We start from the raw sequence: 26,147 nt of genomic DNA on the forward strand, positions 1-26,147 counted from the left end.
TTATACATTTCCATTTTATAGGGACAGAGTGGGGTGTATGGGGCTCACTGGGGCTGCTGCCTCAAGGGCTCAGCACCCCATCTATGGAGGTCCCCTGCACTGCACGCCCTCCCCTACTTGTGCCCTGCTGAACCAGTCCATATACTGTGCTTCTTTTGCACAGACTCACAAACACACAAGTGGTCATTTAAGAAGTGAAGGGCAGGGTACAATGTGCAAAAAACTGGGATTGTTTTGCACTTTTTCCCTGCACTACTTCAGTAGGTGTCACTTGACCACAAATGCAATTGAAAGAGCACTAACAAGGCAAAATCACTTGTAACCAGTGTATGGCTGTGCTCTGCACCTAGTGCAGGATTCAGTGATGTGCAAGTTAGGTTACTCATGAATACAGCACTGCCAAATACAGACATCCTTGTTTTCATGGGGGGATTGCAAATTTCTATGCTTTGTTTTGCCAGGGAAGGGTTCAAAACATCGTAGATTGTGCCTATTTTTGTACTTGGCACCCAACGTTGTCCCGAGTGATTTTTTGCAGAGATCTTTGTTACCTCGTGAATACCGAGCTGCCTTTGTTCAACAGTGTTGTAAGGGAGACACCAGAAAGAAAAAGAAAACAATGTATAGAAAAAATTATGCTGATCTTTTTGTTTGGGCCAAGTACTAAATAAAAAAATCACTGTTCTGCTCTTTTTAGTTCTGGGGACTTTGACTTGCCTCTATTACAGGTGCCCCAGGTTCCCTACAGTTTTTGGCTGGTTTGCTCAACCAGGTGGCTTTAGGCAAGCATTCAAATGAATGGAAGGACAAAATAAAGTTGCTGATCTTTGATGGCTCTGGACTTGTATAGTCCTATACCTGGTTTTACATTTTTTTCTAATGTAAATTTGACTGGGGCAAAACACTGTAAGGGGTATATTTATCATGCTGTGTAAAAAGTGGAGTAAAACATTACCGGCGATGTTGCTCATAGCAGCCAGTCAGATGCTTTGCTTTGGTTTCCTAACTGTTGAAATCTGGGCAACATTACCAGTTATGATTCACTCCACTTTTTGCACCGCATGATAAATATACCCCTGCAAGTGCCTGTCACTGTCCCAGTGTCCCTAAAGGGTTGCCTTTAGTAATCATAGGGTCCCATACTTCTATGTTAGCAGGGCCCTAACCCAAGGGGGCCCCATTTGTTGGCCCACTGGTCACCTAGGGCCCCTGCCAACAAGTAGAAGAGGTTCTCTGAAAGAAAGATTTGCATTCATGGTCAGGCACCTTATCTAACCCAACCACCCCTGAATTATGCCAAAACCCATGGTGAGCATAACTTTCCCTTGTTTGCTATGAATCATGCCAAAACCCCGCCCATGATCCACCCAAACACAACCCACTCACCCACAAGCCCTGGGCTTTTGGTAACCACAATTTACACTCTTTACATTACAGCAAAAATTCCTCTATTAAGTCCTACCTTAATCACCAAAGAAGACTCCTCTCATAAAAACAGCTCAATATCACTGGCTCTTGGCAAGCACAAATGTGTGCAGTATTTGGAAACCATTCCTATTTTGCCACACAGGGGATAATGTAAAAACATGCAGTGCATCAAAGCTAAGTGTACAAATATGAGACCAAAAGTGAATTTCTAACACTAATACACACTTATACATCTATTTTAACTTGGTGCTTCAAGTGGTGCTTCCAAGTGTTCCTTTATAAATGTGGCTATTTTGCTTTTTTCTTTTTTTTCTAAGGGTTCCTGGCAAAAAAATTGTTGTAAAACGTTGCACTCAGTGCAAGTTTCTTCCCTGTTATAATAAGTGTGTTGGTTGTTACAAAGAGCAGCAGTTCTGCAGTTACAATTGAGTCTATTGTTCCCCTTGCATTGAATAGATTAAGACAGCCTGTAATGACTTTAGATTTTTTCTATATAGCAAAGGAAGTTATATGTTTAAAACATGGATAACCACTTCCTTCAGAACTTTTGGCTAAAACTTGGCTTTCTATCTGCAGTACTGAGATTGTGAGGGCTTTTGTTAACTTGTTTAAACATCTAGATCCATTTTCTTGCGCTTGTTCGTTGGGTCTCCTGGCCTTTCCTGGTAGATGTGAAAAAAGTTCTCATCATGCCAAACTTATCAATGGGGTTAGTGTTATGGACAGGAAATCTTGTCTGAATCTTGAAGAATGAGCCTTGAAAGCTCCCATTGATACGTAAATAGGTGCCTAACTCAGTGGAAAGCACCCACTGCTTTAATGTTTTGCCCCAAACTCTATTAAGAAAAGTTAATTAGGCTTAAGTTTTAACCCTGCTTTGGCTGCCAGCTTTAATGTTTCCCACCCAGAGCAAATGCCAGTTGTGTTTTGATAGAGCTATTCCATTCTCCAGCAATTATAGCTGGGCACCTGTATATTGTATGAGAGATAATGTACCCTCTATTGTACAATGGTATAATGGTTGATTGTGGAATTTCTTACCATATAAAGGCACCAAAGCCATCAAACTCCTAGGTGACTCATAATATCCTTATATTTTAAAATAGTAGTAGGGTGCAAAGTACAAGACATTGGCACTTTCGGCCATGTTGTCACAGGTCTGTGCTCCAGAATGGAACATTTATCATTATTGTATACATTAGGGGTAGGCATACGCATTCCACCCATGCACACTGCTCCAGTGCAGAGTGCAGCCGCACCCCAGATGCATGCATTTTTTAAATGAGCTCTAAGGTTAATGGCACACAGTGGACGATCTGCTTTTCTCTGCCAGTGGAATATTTATATGTTTTGACAAAACACATGCAACAATACACCCTTGACACATTGCCCTTGACACATGGTTGTTGTCCAAAAAAGTGTCTATAAGACAATAAGAAAGTCACAAATATAGCAGAGCCCCCTGCTCTGACCTTAAAGAACTTAACCTACAGATATTAGATAGCCATAGAACCCATATGGAGTATGGTCTGAACATAAAATAATTGGTGGACAACAATCGTAAGAAAGTGACATCCCAGAAATGCATTGTATCGTCAGATACACAATAGATGCATAGATTTTATCACTATCCGACCAAACTTTTCTTACCTGTCAGAACAACTAAACGACCGAAAATTATTACGAAATAATTACGAAAATTATTGGGACGATTATTCAGAGCCACAAGCGGTCAGAAAATAGTACGATTATATTGGTGAGTGTATGGCCAGCTTTAGCCTCAAATCCTGTGGAGTAGATTGGTGACAATATATTTATTATTATTATTTCGGTTGAATCCCAGCACCCACCAGTGGCAGTTAAGGCAGCCCTGCCTCAAGCCAAGGCAAGTAAACTGGACCAACCAAATATACAAATTGCTGATACCAATAAACTATTAATGGGACTATTCCATTTATCAAACAGTGATATTTAAGCATTATAGTTGGGCAGCTCTGGTTTTCTACAATGTTTTTAAATCCCATACAGTTCCTCATCATCATTTCTGAGTAAATAGTTATTATCTTCCTTTATATCTCAATATTTATTATCTATGTTTAGGTGATGCTTATCACTAAGTAGACCAAGCCACATTTTAATTCAATTGTTTTATTAGTCTAAACTGCAAAAGTTAACTTTGAGTCTGTCCCACCCTTTTGAAGATGCTTGAAAGGCTTCTCGTTTTATTTGCTGTGCTTAATATGTTTCTAAATAAGTCACTTGGATATTTTGCCAGATCTGCCGTCCGCTGATTAAGCCTCTTAATAGCCGTGAGCCGTAACCCTTCAGGCCGTCCGGTGTGTTGTGTGTCATAAGTACAGTAAGGGCCGGCACAATTCCACAGGAAGCCTGTGACTCAATTATAGTAACACACTCCAGATGTGCAAAGTTTCGGAGAGATGCGAAACAAGGCAGACTCTAGAATGGGGCTGGGAATAGTCATTATGCGGCTCTTTCAATGCATTAATATTGAAATTCACAATAATTATTCAGGCACCGATTATTTTATTAAAAAAGGCTGGTGCGGTATTACCTATTTCTCTATTTGACGGACAGTTCACAGGAAAAGTAACAATTACTTATTATAAAGTGATCAACTATGAACCCTCCCTGGTACTTTAATGGCCCCTTCCTTCCTGGGGCCATAGGGTAGCATTATCATTTCTGTAGGGTGAATGTATTGTTATAATAATGTACTGGGGTACATGACAGGAGCTGGGCAGCAATCTTGTAGACTGGTGGGAAAGCCCTTAGTGACATTCACACCTTAGTTACATACTTCGGCTGCTTTCTCGTCTAACCAAAAACCCTGGAAATAGAAAAGTAATTAACAGCTCCTTTACAACAAACACAATTCCTTGTGGTTGCCAGTTTTTCAGCCCCCCCACCCCCACCCAATGAATTCAAGCCTTTACTTTTGCCCCAGGCTGCCACTATTTTTCTGTAAAAGCACAAGCCCACTATAAGCACAATATGTGATTTTTTGCACTGTTGCAGCACCAGCTAAGTACCAAAACCATAATCTTTCAGTTTAAATGACATGTAAACATATAAGATGGGCACATCTCCCCAACCCAAATCTTACCATTTGTATTGCATATATCCTCTCCATTCGCCAGCACCATCACATTTTCCTAAAACAATAAGCAGCTTTCACCAGGCAGACAATTTCACTCTCGCACATCTTCAGAGACATTAACATCTGGAAACAACACATATTGTACAGTGCTGCGGAATATGTTGGCGCTTTATAAATAAATGTTAATAATAATAACATATGTGCGCTGTAAGTTCATGCAACGGAGAATGCAGGCGTACACAGACAGAACTTACTTGAGCTGAGCTCAGGAGAGGAGGTCAGGATAAAAAACATGTTTCTACAGCAGATTTTCTATGGAAACCAGCAGTACCATATTTTCATTAACTTCTAGACTGGAGGGCATGTTTGGTAACCTGAGTTGAGAAGAACTGAGCATGCTCAGTAAGCTAAGAGCCAGTCATTTTATAGGGTAGGGGGCCAAGTGGGTCAGAGGAGGAGAACAAATTGATTAAGGGGATGCTGCAGCCTTACTTTTAAACCTTGAACAACAGGAGTGGCAGGTATTTAAAGATTCGAAAGAGGCTGTTCACTGATTATATTTTTCTGGGGGGGTTTACATGTCCTTTAAAGTCTAATAGACAAGGCTTGAAATTGAAAATAAAAAGCTAGAAATGATTATTCTTTTAATGCCAAATGGTATATGGTGGGTTCTCCATCTACTGTAAAATCATTTCTTAAAAGCATTTGGAGAAATAATATTGTTGAAGCTGCCAAAAAATAGCTTAAAGGAACAGTAACACCAAAAAATGAAAGTGTATAAAAGTAATAACAATATAATGTAAAGTTGCCCTGCATTGCTACAACTGGTGTGTTTGCCTCAGAAAGACTACTATAGTTTATATAAGTAAGCTGCTGTGTAGCCATGGGGGCAGCCATTCAAAGGAGAAAAGGCACAGGTTACTTAGCAGATAACAGATAACCCCCATTATATGTGGCTTATCTACTAGTTATCTGCTATGTAACCTGTGCCTTTTCTCCTTTTTTCCAGCTTGAATGGCTGCCCCCATGGCTACACAGCAGCTTATTTATATAGTAGCTTTTCTGTAGCAAAAACACCACTTTTCTGCAGAGCAACAACATATTATATTTTAATTACTTTAAAACACTTTAATTTTTTTATGTTACTGTTCCTTTAAGGGCTCTGGCACACGGGGGAGATTAGTCGCCCGCGATAAAACTCCCTGTTCGCGGGCGACTAATCTCCCCGAGTTGCCTACCCCTGCCATCCCACCGGCGAACATGTAAGTCGCCGGCGGGATGGCAGACGCGGCGGGGCGATTTCCCGGAAATCGCCGAAAAAGACTCGCGAGTTAATCGCGGGCAACTAATCTCCCCCGTGTGCCAGAGCCCTAAAAGAAAAAAAATGATAGCAGAACCATCAGATATCTCTAAACCATTTGTGTCTGCCTTTGTCTTCTTTATTTTGTGCCTGGCTGGGATCTTACTTGAGCTGTAGAATAAATATGCTATATGTGGTTTTAGCTAGCATTACCTCAAAGTCTGCCGTCACCATTTAAAAATGTGGCCTTTATCATCTGCTGTGGTCATTCTGAACTTTGTGAACTCCTGTAATATGCTAAACAAAATGCCAAAATAATTAGTTTTGTATTTTCTTTGGAAAGGTTTGGTTCACGCTCAGGTCTGGTAAGTGAATCACCTGAAGTGAAAATAAGCACTGAGGATTATGATCGATATGTCAAGGGACCAATACGTGGTTTTAATAAAGTTGAGGAGGGAATCACAGCCAAATAAATACAGACACACGAAGGTTATGGGCCGAATCTGTGCGGCTGCAAGCATAGAGTGATTGAATCTGCTGCACATTTTTGATTACCATAAGCCTTATGGTGGCCACACACGTGGCGATTCCCGATCTACCGATGGACGCACGAAAGATCGCACAATCGGCCACTAACCGTTCAGGGCTGAAATGGCAGATAAGGAGGTAGAAACAATAGGATTTCTACCTCCTTCTGCCGATTCAGCCCTGAAGGCAGATTTTGATCAGGCGCCTTCTATGGCGCCCGATCAAAATCTTTTAACCGGGCCGATCAGCGAGTTGACCGATATCAGCAGCTTCCTGCGATATCAGTCCACTCTCCGACTAACCATACACGCACCGAATATCGTATGAAATGGGGTTTCGTACGATATTATCAGTGCGTGTATGGCCAGCTTTAGTGAGCATGGCATAGGCGGAGATAATGTCCAATATTTTACACAGATACAAAGGCACGTGGACTCTGAAGCCCCTATATCTGCCTTGCCTGGTTGCACTATACATTCTTCAGTTTTGCAATATTCTATAGTAGATTGTACAGTACACCGACCACCCCAGCAATAGTTAGTGCCACAATAGATAGTGCCACCACCCTATTGTTTTAAGGACTCCTCCATGATCCTGAGGATGACTAATGTTTCCCTCAACCTAAGATCTTAGTATAGTCCTTGGGTTTTTCCAGGAATGGTCCCTTGACTGTTCCAATAATGTATCTCTACACTCTTTTATGAGTGCAAAAAACCTGATGATGTGCATATGACTTTGAATAGAATCTGAAGGCCTATGTTGGGATGGAAAACTGAGGAATAATGCATGTCCTTTCTAGATCAGCTAGAACATGTTGGGAAGATGAATCAATCAGTTTGGTTTTGAGAAGGAAAGCCCAGGAGCCTCAAAGGAAAACAACAAATGAGTGTGTAATTACAGAATGAGCGTCATGTTACAGGCAGGGAAGGGAGGTGGCTTTAAAACAAACGGATGTGCAACATGTGTCAGCAGTGAATTACAATAAGAGAGAGGTACGTACTAGATTTGAGTCACAAGTCTTATAGAGACCAGTGCACAGATTGACTTTATTGAGTGATGCAAAGCACAGTCAGTTCCTGCAGTTTTACAAAATGACTGAACCAAGGGATATTTTGGAGCATAGAAACGGGACTGTAGAAATGACACAATTTGGGGGGTTCCTAAGCATTTATTTAAATTCCCACGCTTCCAAAATATATGTTTCCCAGCTGCGTGGCACAAAATCTTAACTATAGGTTTCTGCAAATTATAAAATGGGGCAATGAAAGGTCATGCTCCTGAAAAAGAATGTTTCAAGTTCAGTTATTTTTACCAGAATGGAAAATAAAATGTAGCTCTAGGCTGCACATGAACAGTGCTCTCGTTAACCAAATAATAGGTTTTCTGAGTGCAAAACTGTGTAATAGGCAGGCTTATTATAGCACGAAAATACTGGCTGTTATGTTGAGATGCACGCCGTCATGTCTATCAGCAAAGTCAGACAAAATGTTAAAAGAACATCAGAAGTATCAGAGATATTTTATGGGAAAATCTCCATGGTTAGGGATTCTCTTTTTGTCTTATTAGGATACTTTTATTTTTATAAATTCAGCAATAAGTCACTTAATTTCTATACAGTGTTGCCATGTGTCTCAGGAACAGCCAATCCCCAGCCAGCCCAGGTCTACTACAATAGGTGGTTAAACCCCAGCAAAACAGACCTAATCACTTATGGATATGAATTATTCTGCATACAGGGCCTACTATACATTGATACCTGTATAAAATGTTTGGCATTAATTGTTTGTAGGTTGGGTTCGTGGATAAGGAGGAAAATCTTTTAATTATCACAATTAGACCCAGTCCCATGTTTTCATGAGCAGTTGATATTTTATATATTTTATACAACATTTTCCCCACTATTTATTCCTTTGTGCCTTTTAATAAAACCATGCAGGAGAATTGTCTTCTAGGAATTTAGTGTAAATTGGTACATTTGGTCTCTTGAAACGATCTTTGTAATGTCTATGGAACCAGATAAAAATCCTCTATAGTGGACTGTGGCCCTTAAATGGCCAGAGTTCGAAAGAAAAAAAATTAAACTTGTTAAGTTGCATCCATCCTATACAGGTAGAACATAGGTGTAATTCTTTATTAAATTCCTCCCTCTTAGGTGGGATGTTTCCGAAACAACATTTTACATTACCCTGTATACAGGGATCCATACATCATTGTATCATTATAGCAAATGGTAAGTTCTCATTCAGACCACTGGGGCACAATTACATGGCAAATTTTAGACATGGAGAATATTTGTATTTTGGGGCATTTTTATTTCACATTTCCCATATTAAACGAAAGCAATGAAATTAAATCCTAGCACATCAGGCTACAATTATAGCCTTAAGTGTGGAGAATGTAATACAGTGAGAGCTACTAAGCGTTACAAAGCAAGGGTCCAATAAAAGAGGGTTATTGTGTCATGGTTGTGCCTCAGCAATAAATAAAACAGGTGCAAGGGGTTGGGTATATAACACTCTTTCTAAAGCATTTTATAGGAATTCTGTAGGTTAGGCCTGGTGTAGAATCTGAAACCACTGGGAACAATTTGATGTATATTCTCTCTGTGAAACTTCTCAGAACATCCACATGGAAAATATTTGCACACATTTGAATATTAATGTGCTACATAATACTGGCCTTCACCAATATTATTTATATTTCGTATACTAAGGAACAGATTTACTAAAACTCTGAACATTTCTCAGTTTTGTTTTGTTTTAAAATTTGTATAAACTCTTTTCCACTAATGTCTAACATTTACTAAAAAGTCTGAACTGAAAAAATCAGTGTGGGAAAAGTCGGAAAAAAGCAGCAAAAATTACAAATTTTTTTGCTTGCGTGTCAAAAATCCAAAAGTTTAGAAGCAAAAAAAAAAGTTCCTCTAGGAAAAGGAAGGGACATCTGCCATTGACTTCTACATGATCTCAGCAGGTTTTAGTTGATGAATTGTGTGATTTGGATTTTTAGCTGTTTTGACGCATAGAGTAAGTTACTTTTTATCTGCAACTTTTAGCACTAAAAGTCCAAATTGGGGGGAAAAATTACTTACTAAATGGCCCCCTAAGTATATCCACAACCTTATTTAATCGTGAGCTGTACTCAGATGTAAAATGTGTTGGGTAGCATGAAAAAAGTTCTTTAGGAATGATAAATAAATAGGGATGCACTGGATTCAGTTCGGGGTCCAGGCTGAATCCAGCCTTTTTTTGATGGATTCGGTTTCGGCTGAATCCACGGTCCCGGCCGAACCAAATCTGAATCCCAATTAGCATAAATTAGCATATGCTAATTAGCATTCGGAAATCGTTAAATTTTAGGGGGGGGGAATTTTCGCCAGATTCAGTTTGGGATTTGGTGCATCCCTATAAATAAGGACTGTGATTGGCTATTTGATAGACCCATATGGACTGCGAAACTGTGGGAGACTCTGCTTAGAGCAAAACTGTGTCTCTGTGGTTCCAAAGCTTGTCTCCAAGCCAGAAATATAAAAATGGGCACCTACTTTGAGGCAACTGGGAGCAACATCCAAGGTGTTGGTGAGCAACATGTTGCTTATGAGCCACTGGTTGAGGATCACAGTTGTAAGGCATTGCAATTGTGGGAAATGCAAGCAGTGGCCAACAAATACATCCTTGTATTGATGTTGAATCTGCGTATAAGAGGCTGTGGGAGGCTGTGCTTTTCATAGCAACACTGTTTTATACAATTTTGCATTTATTCTACTGTTTTTTATGACAATAAGACCACCAGAAGGCGTGGCTTGATAGAAGTCTTTGGATGAAGTTTACTCATCAGAGCAATCATAGTTGCACCTTCCTGAACTAACAGAACAAAGTGAACATTTTTATAAAAATAATGTGAAGGTCAAAGCTGTTTATAACCAGGGATAAAATTACCTTTAACAAATCCAAGTGTTCATATTTCATAAGCTTATACTGACAGTGAACACTGATACTGACATTAGATGTGCACACTACTAAAATAAATATTTACATTCAGAAAAAGGTGCAAAAATGCAAGGAATTTTGTGAGTTGCACATTTTTTTTGCACCTTCTAATAACTCTTGCCTGTGCCTGCCACCTGCAGTACCGTGGCACTATGCCAGCATTCCATTTAATGAAATGAGAATCGTAAGGAAGCAGGTAGGGTACTAAATGACTTTATACAGCTGATATTTTGCTTAGCAAAAGGCCATGGGCATATCTGTGTGTGTATAACAAGGTAAACACTGCTGATTGTTTGCACGCACAATAGCACCATTCAGTCACTAATTAGTTTCAAAACAACAACAGTAGCATGTGCCGTCCCATCCTAAATATGGAACATGAAGCTGCTAAGGCTCCACCCTGCAAAATATCAGATTTGCTCTATAATTTATTAATTAGCCATGCCCTTCTGCCTGATTAGGGATTTAGCTGTGTATAAAAGAGTCCATTCTGTTCCCCAGTTCCTGCCAGTTCCTTAAGCTGGCCATACACGCAGCAATGGTTTTGTACGGGTTAAAGGATTTTAATCGAGCGCCATTGAAGGCGTCTGAGCAAAATCTACCTTCAGGACTGAATCGGCAGAAGGAGGTAGAAATCCCATTGTTTCTACCTCCATATCTGACGATTCAGCCCTAAACGTCTGTGGAGGGTGGGAGCGACCCATACACGCAGCAATGGTTTTGTACGATATTCGGTGTGTGTATGGCAACTCGGCAAGGCGACCGATATTGCAGAAGGCTGCGGATATTGGTCGACTCGCCGATCAGGCGGGTTAAAAGATTTTAATCGAGCGCCATTGAAGGCGTCTGAGCAAAATCTACCTTCAGGACTGAATCGGCAGAAGGAGGTAGAAATCCCATTGTTTCTACCTCCATATCTGACGATTCAGCCCTAAACGTCTGTGGAGGGTGGGAGCGACCCATACACGCACCGATGGTTTTGTACGATATTCGGTGTGTGTATGGCAACTTGGCAAGGCGACCAATATTGCAGAAGGCTGCGGATATCAGTCGACTCGCCGATCAGGCGGGTTAAAAGAGTTTGATCGGGTGCCTATTGTTTCTACCTCCATATCTGACAATTCAGCCCTGAACGATCGAAAAAGATCGAAAATCGCCAAGTGTGTGGCCAGCTTTAGGTTTACAGATAAGGAACAGTTTGTTTTATAAGCATTAAAGGAGAAGGAAAGGCTAAGTCACTAGGGGGTGCTAAAATGTTAAGCACCCCCAAGTGACTTTAATCGCTTACCTTGTACCCTGGGCTGGTGCCCCTGTTAGGAGAAAACAGTACCAGCCCGGGGTACCTGGAGCGATGCGCTTCCTCCTTCCGGCTTTGTTTCACTGCGACTACACGATAGGCGCATGCGCAGTAGAGTGAAAAGCCGTCTTCTCTGTTAAAGTTCCGCTATTCACTCTACTGCGCATGCGCGCGCGAGCGATACAGGAAGGAGGAAGCGCTGCAGGTACCCCTGGCTGGTGTTGTTCTCTCTGAACAGGGGCACCAGCCCGAAGTAAAAGGTAGGCGATTCAAGTCACTTGGGGGTGCCTAACATTTTGGCACCCCCAAGTGACTTTGCCTTTCCTTCTCCTTTAACTGATTTACTTACTTTTCCTCCTTCCACTGCCATGGAGTATATACTATTAGTTTGATCTGGTCTGATATGCAGCTCTGCTGCCCGGTATCCTCCACTCATTTTGAGAGCAGAAATGTCCCTATTGCCAGGAAACCTCTCTGCATGCACACAGAAAACTCTATGGTACCTAAAAAGCTAATGGGCAAGTCATACTTTCCATATTCAAAAAATAATCTGTCCCATAATGCAATTATTATAAGTCACTGTTACTACACTCCTGTCATCAGATTTTCAGATATGTTTATGTTCTTGGGTAAGTGTAGATCAGGCTTCTCCAGCTGGAGGTCATCCATGGTCTTAATTGGCCAATTATTTGTTTAACCCTCAATTAGGGACAGGGGACTCAATCAGAATGTTTGAACACCAGTGACCTCACTCGCTGCCATACAGGGATAGATTTAAATTTTAACCCAGGGAGGCTTGGAATTACACAGCATCATTGTAAAATGCCAGCTTTCAGTACTAAAGAGGGCTACAAAGGGGCATATTTTTTTTGCATGGGAACACGTCCACAAAGAACCACTGAATGCAAATGAGATGCTTTAACTTCCGTGTGTACAGGGAACATAGAAAATAATGGGATCCGTTAACACAAGTGTTCCTATGTGGTGGAATGCATTAAAAAGCCACTGCACAGGAACGCTTATTAAAGGAGAACTCCGGCTTCTGAACTAAAATTTATTACAGAGCACTGCACAACACAGAAACCCCTAATATACCTTTCACTGTAATCTGTTCCTTTAAAAAGTATGAATAAATACCAGCTGGAAAAAGTTCTTCTCTTTCTGCATTATTTGAACTCCTGGCAGGGGAGGAGGGACTAAACATTGATGTAACAAATTGTAACATCTTCTCCACAGCTTACAGACAGCATGCGAAAACCATATAAACTACAATGCATTGCACTGTGGTGTTCTTTTCCTTATTGACATCACGTGTGCAGGGAATTGTGGAATCTGAAGGATGCAGGCTAAAGGCAGGATGAGGATAGTTGACTACTGTTACATTTTTTTAGATCTCAAAGTAGTCAGCCAGATCAGCAGGGGAACAGGGGGCCAGGCTTTTACATTTTTAAAAATGTAATTTTTTTTCTTCTCTGTAAAAATAAAACAGTATCTTCAATTTTATTCTAACAAATATACAGTATAATTAATCCTTGTTGGAGTTAAAAGACTCCTAATGGGTTTAGATCCAAAGTACAGAATGGCCCCTTATACCAATCATTCTGTATAACTGGTCCTGGGCTGTTCTTCCTTTTCTATTGTGTTGAATGTGTGTACAATAACCAGTGCCGCATGGATATCTTCTCCAGCTTGTTGTCATTATAGCAACTGTCTTATGAAAATAATTGTTAGACAGGCTGTTTATTCCAAAATAATAGGTTAACACCCAAATTAAGGCGTGTGCTTTTATTTTATTCCTTGTGCTCATTTCAAGTGTTGATTGCTGTGGGTGTTACTATATATTGTGCATGATGGTATCACCTGCCCTTCAGCTGCTTACAGAGCTTTCAGATGAGCAGCATAGATATTGCACCTATCATAACAGGAGGAAGATACCGAAATCCTGGCAGATATGAATGGGGGGCATTTAAAACGACTGCAGAAAAGGACACTACCCAGGTGGAAGCTGAAGGTTAGTCAAAAGCCCAAGGTTGAAAATTTGAATTTTAAGCATCATAGTGGGTCAAATACATGGGTACCAGTTTTATATTATTATAATAAATTAATACAATAAGACTATGTTGTCCTGCTGTTTCACTCAATACTCAATATGCTATATTTTTAGTAGCAACCAGTGCTACTCTGTACTCTATACACCCCCTAAAGACAACTCTGTTCATTTATTTGAGTAGGAAAAAACATGAACCTCTGGATCTTTAGATCCAGGTCAACTGGTTCAATGTATCTGTAAATATTGTGTTTTACATCTTTTATCTAGTGCCACCATTTTATGATGGTCTGAGTGTCACTCGCTGATCACCTGACAGAAAATAATGCAGGGTCTAGTTGTAACAGGAAGTAGCGTGAGGGTAAGACACTGTCCATTAATTGGCCAATGTAACCTAGCATGTATGTGTGCCCTTATATGACCCAGATATATGGTATAAAAAATGTATTATTTTATGAATAAACTTTATTCATATTGAATATAATATAGGCTGTTTTATGTGTTATATTTATAGAGATCTACAATGTTCAAGGGTATAGTTCCCCCTTAATTATATTTTATTGTAAGGCTGGTCTAGGACCTTATCCTACAATAATTATTCAGTAGCCCGGCGTAAAAACCGAGGAAAGCACCACAATGCTCATTGTTGGATTCCTGCGGCAACTGAAATATAAAATTTCCTGTCAGCAAGAATCTGTAGCGTGCAGAAATAAACATAGCTTCCTCCATATTATGGCTGCCAGCATATTGAACAGGCCTGTAACAAACTCTGTTTTGTGAAAAAAAAGGAAAACTGATTCCTTTTGAGGAGCTCTTTTGTTGGTTGTATGGTTGTTGATGTATGGAAGCGCTGTTGTGCGCTCATACACAGGGATAGGTTTGTGTTGGGCAGAAGGGGCATATATCTCAGGAGCCTGTCCTCTCAGGAGCCCCTCAGGGAGCTGTATTTGTATACAAGTACAGAACATATATTGTGTAAAATGTGTGAGTTGCAGTTGAAGAATAGCAAGAATGAGGCAGGGTATATTATATATTTATCTTAGGGATAACCAGCCTGCCTTATTGCTGCTATTCTTCACCCCTCCAAACCAACAGATGGAGGCTCTAGCTTCCCTGCATTACCAGGGGCCCAAAACCCTAAGCCTGGCCCCATTCACATTGATAACGTCCCACTGCAGGAAGCTGTATTTGTCAGGAATGGGCAAACTGCAGCACTCCACCTTTTGAAGAACTACAGCACCCATCAAGCTTAGCCACCTGGCCACTGCTTATGCTTTACTGTATTACTGTCGAAAAGCAGCATTCCCATTGCACTTTATGGCTGGTATTATAGTTAATTTTATGACGGAGCATGCATCCCTGGTTTAGTGAGAAATTATGGGATGGCAGTATCCCTTTCAATGCCTTGATATTGGATGGCAGACTATATCTACACCTTTCTGCTGGCTATAGTCTTTGCATAAGGTTACCCAGTATTGACAGGCAATGTGATCTGTGCCTCCTGAAACTGTTTATGTTTATCACTAGTAACCAGCCTAGGGACGTTTCTGTGGGTGCCATAGGCCTGAAATAGACTGTGCAGCTGCAGTGTCTAGAAAAACTCAGCTCTGGAATGGCTGACTGAATGCATGCTGTTTAATTCAAGTCATAGGCAATCGGTAGTCCTGTAAGTGTTTGCTGTCTAAAACTCCTATCACCCCTAACCAGCTTTCTTTTTCAGTGGGATTCTGGAATCAGCAATTTAACAGTATCTGAGAGACCAAGAGTCACCCATGGTTAACCTTAAACTGACCATAAATGCATGAATCTGATTATTTATTTGTTAGCCAAAAATTTTTTTTTTCCTAGTTTGGTCTTTTTGGTCAACCCAAAAAACGCTTGCCGAGAATACGCCCCGCTACTGTAGATTTACCCTACCTGCACCCGAATGAATGGACTACGCTCGGGTGCAGGCACATGTAGCTGATATCCACCAAAAAACTCAAGACTTAATTTCTTCGGTGGTGTCACGCACGGTATCCCAAACTCAGAACAAAAGCCAAGGTCCCGGTCTAAGCTCACTCTTCTGCCTATAACAGCCACCTTTCACTTTGGGAGGAGCCCTCCGCTACTCGGGTGCCGCCAGGACTTAATGTGAGAGGACCAGGGCAAATGTTCTGAGCAGGCAAGGGAACCTAGCGTATTGCAGAATTTGGGATAAAGAGACGAAGTGATCAGGCTGAGGTCAAACCAAACGGGCAGCGAAGTACAAGTCAGATTCCGGAACCGTGGTCAAAAAACAGGCAAAGGGTCAATACAGGCGGCTATCAGCAAAGTCAGGATCAGGCAAGGGTCAAAACACAATCAGAGACAAGAAGCAGAGAAAACGATAACCAGGAGGCGAAACTGAAGTTAGGCCCTGAAAATACCTAGCGCGATGACTTCAAGGATGTGCGCGCACCTTCGCTCGCCAGAGCAGCAGAGAACGCGCATCGGCGCGGATGGAGAGGTGGGTGTCCCCGTCTGGAGAGCGGCGGGCGTCCCCGCCGCTTAGGTATTACAGGTGGATATCGGCTCCATGTGCCTGCACCTGAGCGTATTCCATTCATTCGGGTGCAGGCACAGGTAGGAGCGTATGGCGCTATTTTCAAGCAATCGATTTTCGGGCTTGCTACGGTCAGTCCAATCACCTAGGTTAACCTGTTCAGGTGTGTTGGGCTCAGGCTACATCCACAGCTTGATACAAACCCCAGGCAATGGAATTTTCCACTCAGCCTTATATGAGTGTCTGGATTTGCATCCAATGTCTGTCTGTATATTGACAGTTTAAGGTATTAATCTGCAATATTAATGCAGTTTCAGCAACATGGAAACAAGTTACAACTGAATAACTTTAATGTCCTTCCCTGAAACAAAATTTTAAAGTCAGTCTGGCCTTTCCATACTCACCCCAACTCAGCCTATTGCATTGCATTGCGTCGTGCCCAGGCTCCATTTTTGGCCAGTTCATTAGTAATTCAGTTGTATTCTTGACTTTATATCAGCATGCCTACATTATTTCATAGAATATATTATATTGCTGTAAACACCCTCACCTTCATGCTACAGGTGTGTCTTTAAACCTTAATTATACAGGATATTCTGTTTAAAACCTATTCAACCTATTTTACATATAAAAAACAAATATCCTCATAGGCCAAGACAAACTAAATAAATAAGATACAAAGTACACATTAGATGATTCACCCTGCTATCATGATGGGTACAGCATATCAATACATAAGTTATTTTTATCTTACCAGTAACACCCAATGTGTTACCAATGGGCCTAGTGTAAATATTGCATCCTTCTCCTGTACCAGCCTACATACCTATTTTATTTTTCAAGAACACCCGTATTGATAAGGATCTTCCCATTTGTACACTTAACAGAATATATTAGACAAGTTTCCACATAGGCTCCCCTAGTAACAGATATATATTAGCAATTCTCCAACTAAATGGGATCAATGTTCATCAAAAAAAAAGCTCAGATTGCTTTTTTGGTGGGAGGGCGGACATGGCTTTCCATAATTGTTTAGTCCTGACTATGGTAACTAACCCTGTTTTGGTAATATAAAGGCTATGGGATTAGAAGTAAATGCTTGTTTATTATCCTAGATGTTCTTGGAAACCCTGCCTGTTTAAGTGAGACTTGAGGTTAACACATATTTGTTCTCCAATATATTTTTGGAACAGTAACAGAATCTTTGGTATATCAGTATTTTCATATGATTGCATTCTAGAGAGGCCCTAATCTCTGTTGTAGTGTTACAGGGGACCATTATATTCACCAATGATCATACCTATGGGTACTAACGAGAGGTCAACTTTGCCTCGTAATATATATACACTATATATATATATATATATATATATATATATAATATATATATATATATATATGCCCTACTTCAGGTTAGGGATGGGTGTCTTAATGTGACACTAGCATAATACCTTGTATCGTACTAAGATCCTTTGTGCTGATTCACAATATATCTTGGTCTTACATATCTACCTCTAATGCAACATTTCATGAATATTTAGAGTTCTGTTATATTTGGACAGTGTATAACTGAATTATTCTCTTGTGCACACACATTATAGCAGTCCTCTCAAATATTTATAGTGAACTCAATCTGCTGGAACATTATCGAGGCATAATATATCATTTTTTCCCCTCAGAATGTTCAACTACTTCTGAGGAATGAGTCGGAGAGAGGGGATGTATATGTTGTTATATGGGAACCTAACAAGCCAGTGGCTACACCAAATATCTTTTATATTCCTAATATTTAGATTCTCTTGGCATGACTCAAGCCTGGTCTGACGGGGGTGTGGGGGACTTCAAAGGCTTTCCCCCCTCAATGTGTGTTCTGCAGAACGCCATTTGAGCATTTGTGAAACCTGCAGCGTTGAAACAGACATGATCAAATCTCTGCACCTGTCCAGCAGCAGGGGGGTCCTATTTTAAATAGCAGCACTCATTTAACCCAGTTGGATGGAGTTCCAGTGCATTTGACATAATGAAACTAAGAGAGAAGGTAATGTGCCTTCTTCAGCCAAAATAAAGAAAAGCGCTGGGCTGAGAAACAATCTCATACAGCTGGAGAAAATGTTACTTTTTCTGTTTAACATGAGTCCAGTAAGTGGAATGTTAAACTCATTAAGCACAAAATGTTGGCTCCTAGCCCCTGGCAAACTATATATATATATATATATATATATATATATATATATATATATATATATATATATATATATATATATATATATATATATATATATATATATATATATATATATATATATAAATTAATATCTTGGATATGTACTACTATAAGCAACCTTGTTAAGCCAGGGTCCTGTCATGCCTCATTGTTCAGCTGTGCCAACTGTAGTGCTAGTTCGGCTAGCTTTCTGGCTATTGGTTTTTTTTTAGATAAGAGATCCCATTCCTGTACTTTTTATTTTCTAATACACAATAAGAATGTAGAAGGCAATTGACCCTATTTATTGCATTATATAGCACTAACTTGACCAAAATGAGAAAGAATGTAGTTACTATCCATTTATGCATCAAGACGTTCCTCACTTCTATTAAGAAACCTCAAGGTTCCATAAGTTAAGGGTGAACCAATAGGAAGTGTCAACCCACCTGGAAATTGTTAGTGTGCACGTGAAACTAATTCAAGTTCTTCAGTATCCATACATGATCTGCCCGGGGTTTCTTAAGGATAAGCCTAAAATCCATCTACATCATCAGCTTCACATATTCTGTTCAGTCTAGAAAACATGTTCCCAATTACCTCTCTATATTCCTTCTCATTTATGCTTCTTTCTTAAGGGGATTTTATTCTTAGGCGCAATAATTAAAACAAAATTGTCCTGATTTAGAAGGTTAATGTATAAAGCCTCATAATGGTTAGTGTTCCGTGGTTATGTTTGATTTGGACTAACAGTTTCTTTTTTTTTTTTTTCTACGATGAGCCTATCTTAACATGAAATTTTTAGCTTTAAGGCATATTGGAAAGAAAAATGTGATTAAGCTTATGATTACTGTACAGTATAAATGGTATTGTGTACTTGCCTTGGTTTTTTTTGTTTTACCAGAGAATATTAGCCTTTCATAATATTTTTTTTTAAAATAGCTGATAGAACATAGTGCTTTATATACCTAGCTTTAAACTAGTAATATTAAAAAAGGCACTACTAGGCATCTTTGTCAAGCCAGGCTCTTGTCATGCCCCATCTTGTGCCCATTGTAGTCCCAGCTTAAAGGAACAGTAACACCAAAAAATGAAAGTGTATAAAAATAATTACGATATTATGTACTGTTGCCCTGTGCTGGTACAGCTGGTGTGTTTGCCTCAGAAAGACTACTATAGTTTATATAAACAAAGCTGCTGTGTAGCCATGGGGGCAGCCATTCAAAGGAGAAAAGGCACAGGCTCACAGCAGATAACAGATAAAGCCCCATTATATTCTACAGAGCTTATCTGTTATGTAACCTGTGCCTTTTCTGCTTTTTTCCAGGTTGAATGGCTGCCCCCATGGCTACACATTAGCTTATTATATAAGCTATAGTACCGTTACTTTAGCAAATACACAATTTTACCTGTGCAGGGTAACAGTACATTATAGTTTAAATACTTTAAAGGAACAGTATCACCAAAAAATTTAATGCACTGTTGCCCTGCACTGGTAAAACTGGTGTGTTTGCTACAGTAACACTACTATAATTTATATAATAAGCTGCTGTGTAGCCACGGGGGCAGCCATTCAAGCTGGAAAAAAGGAGAAAAGGCACAGGTTACATAGCAGATAACAGATAAGTTCTGTAGAATACAATAGTGTTTTATCTGTTATCTGCTATGTGCCTGTGCCTTTTCTCCTTAGAATGGCTGCTTCCATGGCTACATAGCAGATTATTTATATAAATTATAGTAGACTTTCTGAAGTAAACACACAACTTTTACCAGTGCAGGGCAGCAGCACATTATATTTTAGTTACTTTTATACACTTTCATTTTTTGGTGTTACTGTTCATTTAATACACTTTCATTTTTGGCGTTACTGTTCCTTTAATTGTGTTATAGTGCTGGTTGGTATTGTAATGCACTACTTTTCTCCTACTCCAGTCTGCGTATGAGTGACATATTAAGTGACCAATCAGCAGCAGTCATTTGCAGTTGACATTGTAGGACTTGGGAGAATGCCACTTTGCACCTAAAATGGGAATGTCATTAAGGCATTTGTTAGGCTGGGCCCTACTGGGCTTAATTAGATAAATGCCAGCTCTCCTAAGAGTAATATTTTTCTTTGTCACAGGATCAATATGTCATTTTCCATATGTTTATAGTAAACTAGAAATATATTTTGTCAAAAAACACCACCTAACTGTCTGAAAAGGATAATTCAATCCTTGTTTGATACTAAGGATAGGGCTGTGCTTTTTCCTGATCTGAGCCTTTGTCCTGTGCTGCTTGTACCCCAGCATTTCATCTGACTATTCAGTGTACCAGTGCCTGCCCTGTAATGTTCTGGTAAGGTTGGTTGGGCAGTGGACATACAGTATCAGCAGGTGTGTTTGGCAGTCTTTATTCTGGCCTATAATTGGCAATGCACATATAAATCTTAGCTTTTCCCTGGTTACTTACTTACTTAGTTACTGGAGAAACTGTGCATTAAACAGTTACAAGGTAGTATCTTAAGGTGGCTATACATCAGTGGATACTCCTCGGTATCCATCCTATTGTCCCACAGGCTAAAAGTCAGATACTGTATACGTATTATGGCTGCCTTTCTGTTTGTTATGTTTGTTTGGGCAACAACCAGAATCATTTGAACAGAAGGAAGAGGAGAGGAGCTGTGGTTGGATCTTGATGCATTGGCAGATAGAATTCTCTGACATGTGCAAGCAACAAACTGGCTGATATCCGTGGTACAAATATATTAGTTGGAATCATCTGCATAACATCCATGTTACAGATATCTCAGTTCTACTTAGGCAGGTTAGTCAGCTGGCCTCTCTTGCCCTATTCCATTTTTGGCTTACAGTCACCCTGGGTTATTAGTTGCTGGCATGAGGCAGTGGGGCATAGAATCAGGTTGAACTATTTCCCAGCTTTTTCCTATACAGCTTCATGTACTAGCAAATAATCTGACTGTCTGACATAAGCCTAACTAATTTTAATATCTCTAAATATGTCTTTCAATATTTCCTGTGTGAAGTTTCCATGTAAACGTCACCCTGTTATAGGGTGAGACTGAAGTGTTTAGGAAAAAAAGGTTCATATTAATAGCCCTAGCATCTATTTAAGCATTTTGAACCCTGAGGAGTGGTTTAATTTTGTCCATTCAAGTTTTTCATTTAACAAATCCACATTAATCTTATTTCTGGCCTAAGCCCAGCTTTGTTCTTATCGCTGGCACAAGTTCAGCATTGTTCTGAAAGTGGGTGGGAGGGATCCATTAAGTGATCGGGATTGTCCATCTGTAAGTGTGCAGAGAAAGTTAAAAGGGTCCTCCTGTGGAATGTAATGTGAGTTATTAATGAGAAGACCCCAACTCTGCCCTGGGCCACGCCCCCAGCTCTAGGATGAGGGCCTACAGCTGGAACATATTCTCCTCAGAATGTTCATCCCGCTGACTGCTGTAGAGAAGTCCCAGGAGAGGCGTACAGGATATCGATTACACACACAGCTGTATGTGTTCTTACACTGTAACCGAGGAGGTTCCTTCTCTGAACTGTTTTTAATCACATCCACTTAAGTCATTTAACTGAGAAGGTTGATTTGGGCTCGACTTGATCATGTTCCACTAAATCAATACTGGCTGCAGAGTTGAAAAGAATTGCCTTGTGGTGCTTTGTAAGCTTTTTGGACAATCTGTATTTCATCAACGCATTAACCCTTTCCAAGGGGTGATATTGATTTACACTTTTGTTTCTTCTGATGTTCAGTCGGATGCATTATAATGAGTAATATGAGATAATTCCGTGTTTTTCTCATTTTAGTGCACTTTTTTTAGTGGAGAAAACAAGATGAAAATGCTGAAAATTTCCCAATTGCCCTAATGGTTTATGTACGCAAACATTTTACAAGCTGAGATTTCTCTTCTGATTGACATCAGGCACTGCTGGGTGTCAGCCATGTACTTAGGGAGGCAGAAAAGCTATGTATAAGGCTCCTGCCACACAGGGAGGATTATTGGCCTGCAACTTGAGTACAAATTCAGAAGGGCATTTGTTACATTTCATCTGTGCCAGTGATCCCCAACCAGTGGCTCATAAGCAACATGTTGCTCACTGCCCCCTTTGATGCTACTCCCAGTGGCCTCAAAGTAGGTGTCCATGTTTAAATTTCTGGTTTTGGAAGCACAGAGACACAGTTTTACTCCAAGCAGAGCCTCCTGCGGGCTAGCAGTCCACATGGGGCTACCAAATAGCCAATCACAGTGCTTATTCGGCATCCCCAAAAGAGCTGTTTTTATGCTTGTGTGGCTTCCCAACTCTTTTTACATCTGTGGCTCACTAATAAGAAAGGTTGGGGATCCCTGGTCTATGCAATGGATATATTTGGGTAGAGCAGGTGCAGGAGGCACTGGTGCAGAGTTCAGTTACCGGGGGCACAAGATGAACACTAAGGGGCGCACCCTTGCACCCTTCAGCACTGTAGCACTTTTTTTTCTCATTATTGGTTAGCAGAAAACCCAGGGAAATTTCCCTGCTAAGTAAAGTGACAATTTTCTCTCAGTTCAGCTGACACATGCCTTATAAAACCACACCATACCTCTGGACTGTCAGGCCATGCCCTTCTGGCAAAGCTAAATGCTCAAGCTAAACCAGTAAAACTTTCATCGAAGATTCGGGAAATAAAGCACATAGAATATAAATATGCATTCAGCTTTAAATATTTACATTAGGGAAAATAAAAACTGATGGTATAGTGTCCCTTTAGTTTTGATTTTAGGATGCATGTTGCATGTGTAAATAAGGCCCGAGGGATGTTATTGGTGCAGGCTGTATCTGTTTGTTTTTAATATTAAACAAAAAAAAAGGTTTTATAGTACATTTTCAGTAAGTATCAGTGGCTGTACTTAGGGCATGTTAGGATATGTATGAGAGACGTGTTTTTGTTCTAATCCTGGCACAGGACGGATTAAATACTTTATTGATATCTTTATACCCTGTTCTTATTCAGCCTAAGGTACAGTTTCATATTATCTGAGGTGAACACTGAAATTCAGTATTTCAAGTGGGAATTAGTTTTTTTTATACTAACATACATGGAACTTAATTATTGGTGGGCTGAAATATGAGGCTTTAGTGTCCATTCAGAATTCAGCTGCTTGCTTATATTGAATGGTTGATTGGACAGTTTTGCTCAAAAAGAATCATCTTGGTTTGTATCTGGCCAGCTTTACCCCATAAGTAATAATGCTTCTTATTCACTGTGACGTTGTAAGCATGCTGCCATTATAACCAGGTCATTTGTGGCTTACCCTTAATTGCCCACTGATGGTAATGTACCTTCTGGCTTTCTGCAAAAAACATATGGGTTGCCTGTATTAGCACCAGTGCTCCCTCTCTTCTCTGTCTTGCAAAGCCTGAAATGGACATTTTCATCAGTTCTCATACAAATCACAATGATTATATTAAGCTTTTATGCTATATATTCTCATTCATAATGATTTGTGTTTGGCTTACTCTGTTTAATGGCTCAGAAGGAATACTGTGATGGGAAAACATAATCCTGCATTGAAATCAGTTTTTTTTATTGCACATTTTATTGCACATGGGGCTAGCTATATTCTTCATTTTCTAGGGTGCCACAGCCATGTGACTTGTGCTCTAATAAACTTCAGTTCCCTCCCAGCAGCCGATCAGCAGAACAATGGGAAGGGAGCAAGATAGCAGCTCCCAGTAGATATCAGAATAGCACTCAATAGTAAGAAATTCAAGTCCGGCTTGGGACTCCTCCAGTTACATGGGAGTAGAAGAAACAATAGGTTATCTGACAGCTCAGACTCAGGCACAATGCACTGAGATTGCACCTACACACCAGTATTACAGCAGAATACATTTGTTGGTTTAAGGACTCCATGTTAAATGGTAGAGTGAATTATTTCCTATGTAAACAGTGTAAGTTAGAAATAAAAAGTACCCCATAAAAATTGTGACAGAATCCCTTTAAGGTTGATCAGATCATTGTGGCATGTGTTGTCATTTCTGCTTTCTTGGTTATTATTATTAGGAAACGGGTAAACGAAACAAATAATTACATGCACATGACTAAGGATTGCAATTCTAGTAAACATGTCACAATGCCTCTGTGGAGTTAGCATTTACCAAGAGTTTTGTGAACACCCTGACAAAAATCATTATTACAGATGGCTTTAGGCCTAGGACAGGCAATCACATGCTCCAGCAGCCTTCTCTCAGTTCAGCTAATGTATAAATACCTGGCCATGCAATGGCATAACTTGGCACCACAGAAATATTATTTTAGGGCCCTCTAAACTTTGTGCAAATATTAACATTGCTTATCAGCTGTGGCACCATTGCCCTCTCCCCCAGGAGCTGTGGGTTTTGCTTTGCTTATTTTACAACCCTGTTGACCTGGCTGGGAAAAGTGATCATTCAGTTTAGTAAACATATATTAGTCTACATTACTAATAATGACCAGCATTTAGGCACTTTATGAGAAGGCACAGGTTGGAAGTATATTTGGATGTCTGTAGATTACTATGACAGTCTATCTACCAAGTGTCCATACCATTTCATTCTTTTTTGATTTTAACAGTGCATTAAAGTTGAAGGTACAATGAATTTTGGGCCCTGTTGCCCCAAACGCAGGAACAATACATGTGGCTAGGTTTACCACATGTTCCTATATTTTTAACTTTATTCCCTATTAATAACATTTGCATGGAGTAGAATTTATATTGACCAGGCAGGTGACAATCTTACTGAAAGCTAATTAGTAATGGAACCCATAGCAACTGTATTGCATGATGGTTGTCTATTCTTAAAAGCAATAGTGCACCTAGCCCAATGTCTCCATCAGGGAATGCTCAATGCCAAAACATTTCAAAAGTATTGTCTCATTTTGCCTCTTTTTTAGATAATGGAAATCAAAGTGCCCATTTCACATTCAAATCAGTATTTTTGGCAAAAGTTGTGCCATAAGGGCATATGAAATGAGTTGAGCCACTTACTGGCTTTTTGTCCAGCATTGTTTCTTTAGAGAGAGAACAGTTGGGGCAGGGGTTCCCAAGCTGTAGAACTGTCTGCCGTAGGGGAAGAAGAGAGCAGTAAGGGGGCATGTACTGTATGTTGAGATTTAGGGGGTAAGGCTTTTTTGTACATCTGGAAGGTCAGTTAGCGTAAGATTTGGGCATGAACACTTATTTCATGTGTTAGATATACAGGTATCGGACCCCTTATTCGGAAACCCATTATCCAGAAAGTTCTGAATTACGGAAAATCCATTGTAATCAAATAATCCACATTTTTAAAATGGTTTCCTTTTTCTCTGTAATAATAAAACTGTACGTTGTACTTGATCCCAACTAAGATATTATGAATCCTTAGTGGAGCCAAAACTATCCTACTGGGTTTTTTAAATAAATTTTTTAGTAGACTTAAGGTAGGAGATCCGAGTTACGGAAAGACCCCTTATCTGGAAAACCCCAGGTTCCGAGCATTCTGGATAACAGGTCCCATACCTGTACTTGCAACTATGGGTGAATTCCTAATTAATCACTTTTTTGCAATCATATTAGTATCTTTGTTACGAGCTAAGGGGGCTTTGACCAAATTGAACAAAGAAATTCTAAAAAGTACTGATTTATGGGCTCGTAGTTTATTCTTATTTTTATCAAAATGAGCAGAAAATGCAAAATTTTATTGCTCAAAA

The 26,147-nt window shown here is 39.9% G+C and overlaps 1 protein-coding gene across 8 annotated transcripts in view; it reads left to right on the plus strand.

Moving 5' to 3' along the window:
- The window catches only part of sh3pxd2a (SH3 and PX domains 2A), a 189,460-nt gene that overhangs the window by 36,202 nt on the left and 127,111 nt on the right, over positions 1-26,147 (plus strand). The gene's annotated exons all lie outside the window — the stretch shown is intronic.

This window comes from Xenopus tropicalis, chromosome 7 (assembly GCF_000004195.4).
Source record: "Xenopus tropicalis strain Nigerian chromosome 7, UCB_Xtro_10.0, whole genome shotgun sequence".
NCBI classification, from domain to species: domain Eukaryota; kingdom Metazoa; phylum Chordata; class Amphibia; order Anura; family Pipidae; genus Xenopus; species Xenopus tropicalis.